Here is a 6,703-nt window from a genome sequence, read left to right as displayed (position 1 = left end):
GGGCCAGTCTTCCTCAGCAAAAAGAAGAGGATTGGCAGTAGTTAGCTCAGGGCTAATCTTCCTCAAAAAAAAAAAAAAAAAAAAGACATGCCAATAATCAGGAGGAAAGGTGGTAAGAGAGACAGGACTTTGTTACAGCTTGTTAGCAAGGGGGTAAATGGCCGACTAATGTCCGAATGAACCATCTTACAGAACAAAGACTACAGGCAAGTTGTATAGGGGGCTGATCTCCAGGTCAGAGAGGCAGCTGGTCTACCGGTGGGGCAGACATTTGGTCTTAGTTCCCGATAAGCTTTTGTTTTACTGGATATGCATCAGAGAGCGGAGCAAGGCCTATACCCTGCTCTTTCAGTTGTCATTGATGATGGCTATCAGCGTAGGCTCTCTGCCTGGCGGTCATCACATTCCTAAGGAACTCAAAAGAGCAAAGTTATCAACTGAAAGCAGCTGGGAGAGGCCATAAAACCTACAGAGCATGTCTGGGTTAGTTAATCAGAGGTCATTCAAAGTTACAATATGGTTTCTTTTCTTCAATATGGCTTCCTTTATGTCAACCTTGTGTTGAGCCTGTATCGTTAATAGGAAACGTTATTTCTCCCAAGGTCATGTTACAGCTGTAAAGTGTCCTAATAACCATGTTCTTTGAGTGACTGTTACTTTTTTACTGAGATTTTTTTTCCTAAAATTACAAACTATCAGAAATTTGCTGTTTGAAATCATACTAGGAAGAATGAAACATTCCTGGAGGAGCTGTCACCTTGTCACAGGGAAGCAGCCTCAAATAAGGAGTTTCTGGACTCAACATCTCAGGCCTATCTTAACTTTGTAGTTTCCAAAGGAAGAGGACTCTGGGCGAGTCTGTCACCAACTAGTTGCCCCAAGGAACTCAAGGGTGGGTTTGAAAGAATTTAACTGCTTTTCCAAATCGTTTTTTCCTTTTGTTATGCGGGAGATGCAATCACCAACCAGCCTGAACCAGACCAAGCCTCACCAAAGAGTGACACCTAGGACCTTTGCCTCATTTTTAACACTAAGATCTCTCCAGGAGGAGCTTTGGCCTTATTACCATCACCTGCAGCGGACGTGGAAGCATGTTTTCCAACTGCACCTGCGCAAGCGAATACCCACCTCTCCCTTTTGAATCGTCATTCCTCGTCCCAAATAAAAGTCCCTGCTTCCCTTTGTTCATAGACGCCATGAATTTGGAAGTGATTCCACATGGCCTATTTGCTGCAAATATACTTTACTTTGTGAGACGACTACTTGTGGTGGAGAGTCTGATTTAACTCTCCAGGAGGCGAACCCACTTTGGTTTCGGTAACAGGTCCACTTTGCTGTCCAGACCTGAGGTTGACCCCTCCCCTGCAGCTCTGCATTGCGTCGAGCCTGTCAAAACACTGTTTGGTTTACATTTCACCTAAGTCTACCCTGCCCCCAAATCCTGCCATAGCCTCTCCCTTTGTGTGGTCAGCAGCCCACAGTCCCTGTGCTGGGTGCTCTCCCGCAACGCAATGGTCAACAGAGCTGATTTTGTCACACTAAAGGTTTGCTCCTGGTGGTCTTAGGAGAGTTGGGCTAGGACAGAGCCAAAGAAAGACTCGAAAGCAAAGTTCTATGCATGAAGACGGCAGAAGAAGACTGGATATGGCAAATATGTGACTATATGGTTATAGATGGACTATCCATTTTATTAAATTTTTTTTTTTTAAAGATTGGCACCTGGGGCTGGCCCCGTGGCCGAGTGGTTAAGTTCGCGTGCTCCGCTGCAGGCGGCCCAGTGTTTCGTTGGTTCGAATCCTGGGCGCGGACATGGCACTGCTCATCAAACCACGCTGAGGCAGCGTCCCACATGCCACAACCAGAAGGACCCACAATGAAGAACATGCAACTATGTACTGGGGGACTTTGGGGAGAAAAAGGAAAAAAATAAAATCTTTAAAGATTGGCACCTGAGCTAAAAACCGTTGCCAATCATTTTTTTTTTCTGCTTTTTTCTCCCCAGATCCCCCCAGTATATAGTTGTATATTTTAGGTGTGGATCCGTCTAGTTGTGGCATGTGGGACGCCGCCTCAACGTGGCCTGATGAGTGGTGCCACGTCCGTGCCCAGGATCCGAACCGGCGAAACCCTGGGCTGCCGAAGCAGAGTGCGTGAACTTAACCACTAGGCCACAGGGCTGGCCCCCCATTTTATTAATTAAAAATGCAAATATGTCACCCAGAGAAGTCCCTAAGAACATTTTCCGTGTCTAATGCTTGGTTTTTAAGTTGTGCTTGCGTAGAGGAACCAAGGCAGAATATCGCCAGTTGGCCAAACCGCAGAACCGGTCCAAACCAGAAAGGTCCAAAATGGCGATGGGGTGCCATGTGCAAAAGGAAATGTGTGCAAAAGGTGCCGTGTGCAAGAAGGGAGGATCTGCGCATGCCACACGAGTCCCGGCCCAGAGCGATGACACGGAGATCCCTCCTCCTTCACACACCCCGGTGAGAACCCTGCTCACCTTCCCTTTCAGGGAGAAGGGATTTCAGAGCACGAGCTCTGCCTCCTCCATTCACTGATCAATGAATAACATTTCTGCTCTGCTATTCCCAACCCGGTCTTGTTCTGTTGGCGTGGGCCGCTCGGGGCAAAAGGACCCACTTGCAGGTCACCAGTCCCTTGGGGCTCGGTAACAAATACATAACTACCGTGTTTTAGGGGCCATTTAACACGGAAAGATGTTCACAATCTTAACTTTAAAAAGTTACGGAAGTAATACACGTTGATTGCACAAAAAAATTAGAAAATACAGATTTGTTAAGGGAGAAAAAGAAGGAGGAAAAGGAGGAGGAAGAGGAGAAAGAGAAACAAAAGGAAAAAAAATCAATAGTCCCATAACCTACAGAGTGCTTCTCAAAGTGTGGTCTGTGAATCCCTGGGCGTCTCCAAGACTCTGTTAAAGGGTCTGTGAGTTCAAAATTACTTTCAAAAATAATATTAAGATATTAGTTGCTTTTTCCACTGTTTGGGCATTTGCACTGATGGTGCAAAGCAGTGTCGAAAAGTGCTGGTACCTTAGCAGGAATCAAGGCAGTGCCACCAAACCGGACTAGCAGTCATTTTATTCTTTACCTCCACGCATTCCGGGGGGAAAACAAGCTAGTTTCACTTAAGATTGTCCTTGATAAGGCAAAAAAGTTAATTTATGAAACCTCAACAGCAGAAAAGGGTCATCCTACAGACCTGGACTCCACCCTGTGTCTGTGGCCTTCAGCAAGTCACCTCACCCTTCTAAGCCTGTTTCTTGTAAAATGGGAGTGTAACCCATGCTCAAAGGTTTCTCATCAGGACTAAATGAGAATGCTTATAAAGTGCTCTGAGCACAGTGACTGGCACACGGTTCAAGCTCGTGGAATTTCAGCGCTTGTTAATAGCTAAGCGTCAAAGTCCAGGGAAGTGCGGCAGGGAAGCATAAGTGAGCGCTCAGCGAATTTCTCCATTCTGAGGGTGTGGATTCCAGCCAAGTAAGGGAAAACAGCCCGGGTGTGACACACGAATGTTAAGGCATGCACTGCTGGGAAACCTCGGACGATGCTGTGACAGGGCCTGAGTAATCTTGTCTGACAGCCCTCCTTTCTGTCCCCTGCGCCACCCTCCCTCCTCCAAGGCTGGCTGTCCTGACCAGGACCCCTGGAAGGCACTCACTGCGTTCCTGCAGGTGAGTCCCAGGAGAGCTGCTCAGACATATTCTCAGAACTGTTTCGCATCAACGGGCTCCTCTGCGGAGCTCTGGATCCGGCTCCAAAGTAAATATTGGGCCCATCTTCCTTCACCTTTGGCCACTTCTCTAGGCAGGAAGAGTGTTGCAGGTAGAGAGAACAGTGCCTTCCTGGAGGTAGATGAGGAAAGGGGGCCATCAGGCAAACAGTGGAAGAGACAACGCCTCCAGGTCCTGGTGATCCGAAATGGCATAGCTGGAAGGACATGGACCCAGTATCGGACCAGCTCGGCTCAGACTATGCCACCTACTTCTGTGTGGATTTGGACACATTACTTTCTCTGCCTCAGTTTCCTTCTCTCTAATGGGGTCATAACAATACCCACGTCGGGGAGAGTTTTTATGAAGATTAAAGTAGGTCAGGTAACTGGCCGACAGTCTGTGCTCATGAAGCAGTGTCAAGATATATCAACTGAGGGCTCCCCCTGTGCCAAGCAATGGACATACATTTTTTTTCAATCAGTCCTCAGGACCACTCCATCATCCTCCAGCTTGCTAATGAAGAAACTGAGGCTTGGAGGGCACAACTGACTATCCTGAGGTCACAACAGGCAGTGGCGGAGGCACCTTCCTCTGCTGCACGCTGCCTTTCTAGGAGTGCTTCCATTCCTGCTGTTAAGACCATAATAATAAAATTAAGACTGAAAGTGATTGGGTCAGCCTGGCAGCGCGGCATTTAAGTTTTCACGTTCTGCTTTGGTGGCCCGAGGTTTGCCGGTTCGGATCCGAGGTGCAGACCTACGCACCCCTTATCAAGCCATCCTGTGGTAGTCATCCCACGTATAAAGTAGAGGAAGATGGGCATGGATGTTAGCTTAGGGCCAGTCTTGCTCAGCAAAAAGGGGAGGATTGGTAGTGACGTTAGCTCAGGGCTAATCTTCCTCAATTAAAAAAAAAAAAGCTAAAAGTGACTAATTATTATTACTATTGTTATTATAAATACTTTTTTAAAGGCAGCCCAGTACACGGCAGAAGAAAATGATACCTCTTTTGGAATGTACTTCAAACCTGGGCCTCAAAGAATTCCAAAAGACAGAGAGGTAAAACAATGTGAGCGGTGAATTTAACAAAATATGTATGGAATCTATATACAGGAAACTATAAAATGCTGATAAGGTAAATCAAAGATCTAAATAAATGGAGAGAGATTCCGTGCTCATGGATTGGAAGACTCGGTGTTGTTCAGATGCCAATTCTTCCCGGCGTGATCTATAAATTCAAATGATCCCAATCAAAATCCCAGTGAGCTATTTTGTGAATATTGACAAACTGATTCTAAAGCTTATATGGAAAGGCAAAAGACCTAGGATAATCAACAAAATGCTGAAGAAGAACAAAGTTGGAGGACTGATACTACCTGGCTTCAAGATTTACTGTAAAGCTACAATAATCAAGACACTGTAGTATTGGTGAGAATCAACAGATTGACCAACGGGATAGACTAGAGAGCCCAAGAAACCGACCCACACAAAAATAGTCAACTGATATATATATATAATATAATATATATATATATATATATATTTAGGAAGATTAGCCCTGAGTAACATCTGCTGCCAATCCTCCTCTTTTTGCTAAGGAAGACTGGCCCTAAGCTCACATCAGTGCCCATCTTCCTCTACTTTATATGTGGGACACCTACCACAGCACGGCTTGCCAAGGCGGTGTCATATCTGCACCCGGGATCTGAACCGGCAAACCCTGGGCTGCCAAGAAGCAGAACATGCGCACTTAACCGCTGTGCCACCAGGCTGGTGGATTTTTTTTTTTTTTTTTTTTTTGAGGAAGGTTAGCCCTGAGCTAACATCCACTGCCAATCCTCCTCTTTTTGCTGAGAAAGATTGGCCCTGAGCTAATATCCGGGCCCATCTTCCTCTGTTTTATATGTGGGATGCCTGCCACAGCATGGGTTAACAGGCAGTGTGTAGGTCTGTGCCCGGGATCTGAACCACAGGGCTGCTAAACCAGAGTGCACAAACTTAGCCACTATGCCGTTGGGCTGGCCCTGTCAACTGATATTTTAACAAAGGAGCAAAGGCAACTGATAGGGGCCGGCCTGGGAGCACAGTGGTTAATTGTGCACGTTCTGCTTCAGTGGCCCGGGGTTCCCTGGTTGGATCCCGGGTGTGGACATGGCACTGCTTGGCACGCCATGCTGTGGCAGTTGTCCCACATATAAAGTAGAGGAAGATGGGCACGGATGTTAGCTCAGGGCCAGTCTTCCTCAGCAAAAAGAGGAGGATTGGCAGCAGATGTTAGCTCAGGGCTAATCTTCCTCAAAAAAAAAAAAGGCAACCGACAACAGAGAAAGGATAGTCATTTCAACAAATAGTGCTGGAACAATCGGATGTCTGTATGCAAAAAAAAAGAAAAAAGAAAAATTCAACCTAAAAATATATCTTATAGCTTTCACAAAAAGCTAGTTCAAAGTGGACATAAATGTAAAAGGCAAAACTATAAAACTTCTAGGAAAGGTGATGACTTTTTAGCTACAACACCAAAGGCATGGTCTGTGAAAGAAATGATTGATAAGCTGGACTTCATTGAAATTAACACCTTCTGCTCTGTTAAGGACACTGTCAAGAGAATGAGAAGACAAACCAGAGAGTGGGAGAAAGTATTTGCAAGAGACATATCTGATAAAAGACATCCAAAATATACAAAGAAATCTTAAAACTCGACAATAAGAAAACAAACAACTAGGTTAAAAAATGGGCAAAAGGCTTGAACAGACATCTTCCCAAAGATGATAAATACATGGCAAATAAGCATATGAAAAGATGCTCCACATCATATGTCAATAGGTAATTGCAAATTAAAGCAATAACAATGCCACTAGACACCTACAAGAATAGCCCAAATCCAAAACACTGACAACACCAAATGCTGTTAAGAATGCAGAGCTGGGGCTGGCCTGGTGGCGCAGCAGTTAAGTTCGCTTCTCGT

The sequence above is a fragment of the Equus quagga genome, chromosome 15, assembly GCF_021613505.1.
Source record: "Equus quagga isolate Etosha38 chromosome 15, UCLA_HA_Equagga_1.0, whole genome shotgun sequence".
Lineage (NCBI taxonomy): Eukaryota > Metazoa > Chordata > Mammalia > Perissodactyla > Equidae > Equus > Equus quagga.
This window is presented reverse-complemented; position numbering follows the sequence as displayed.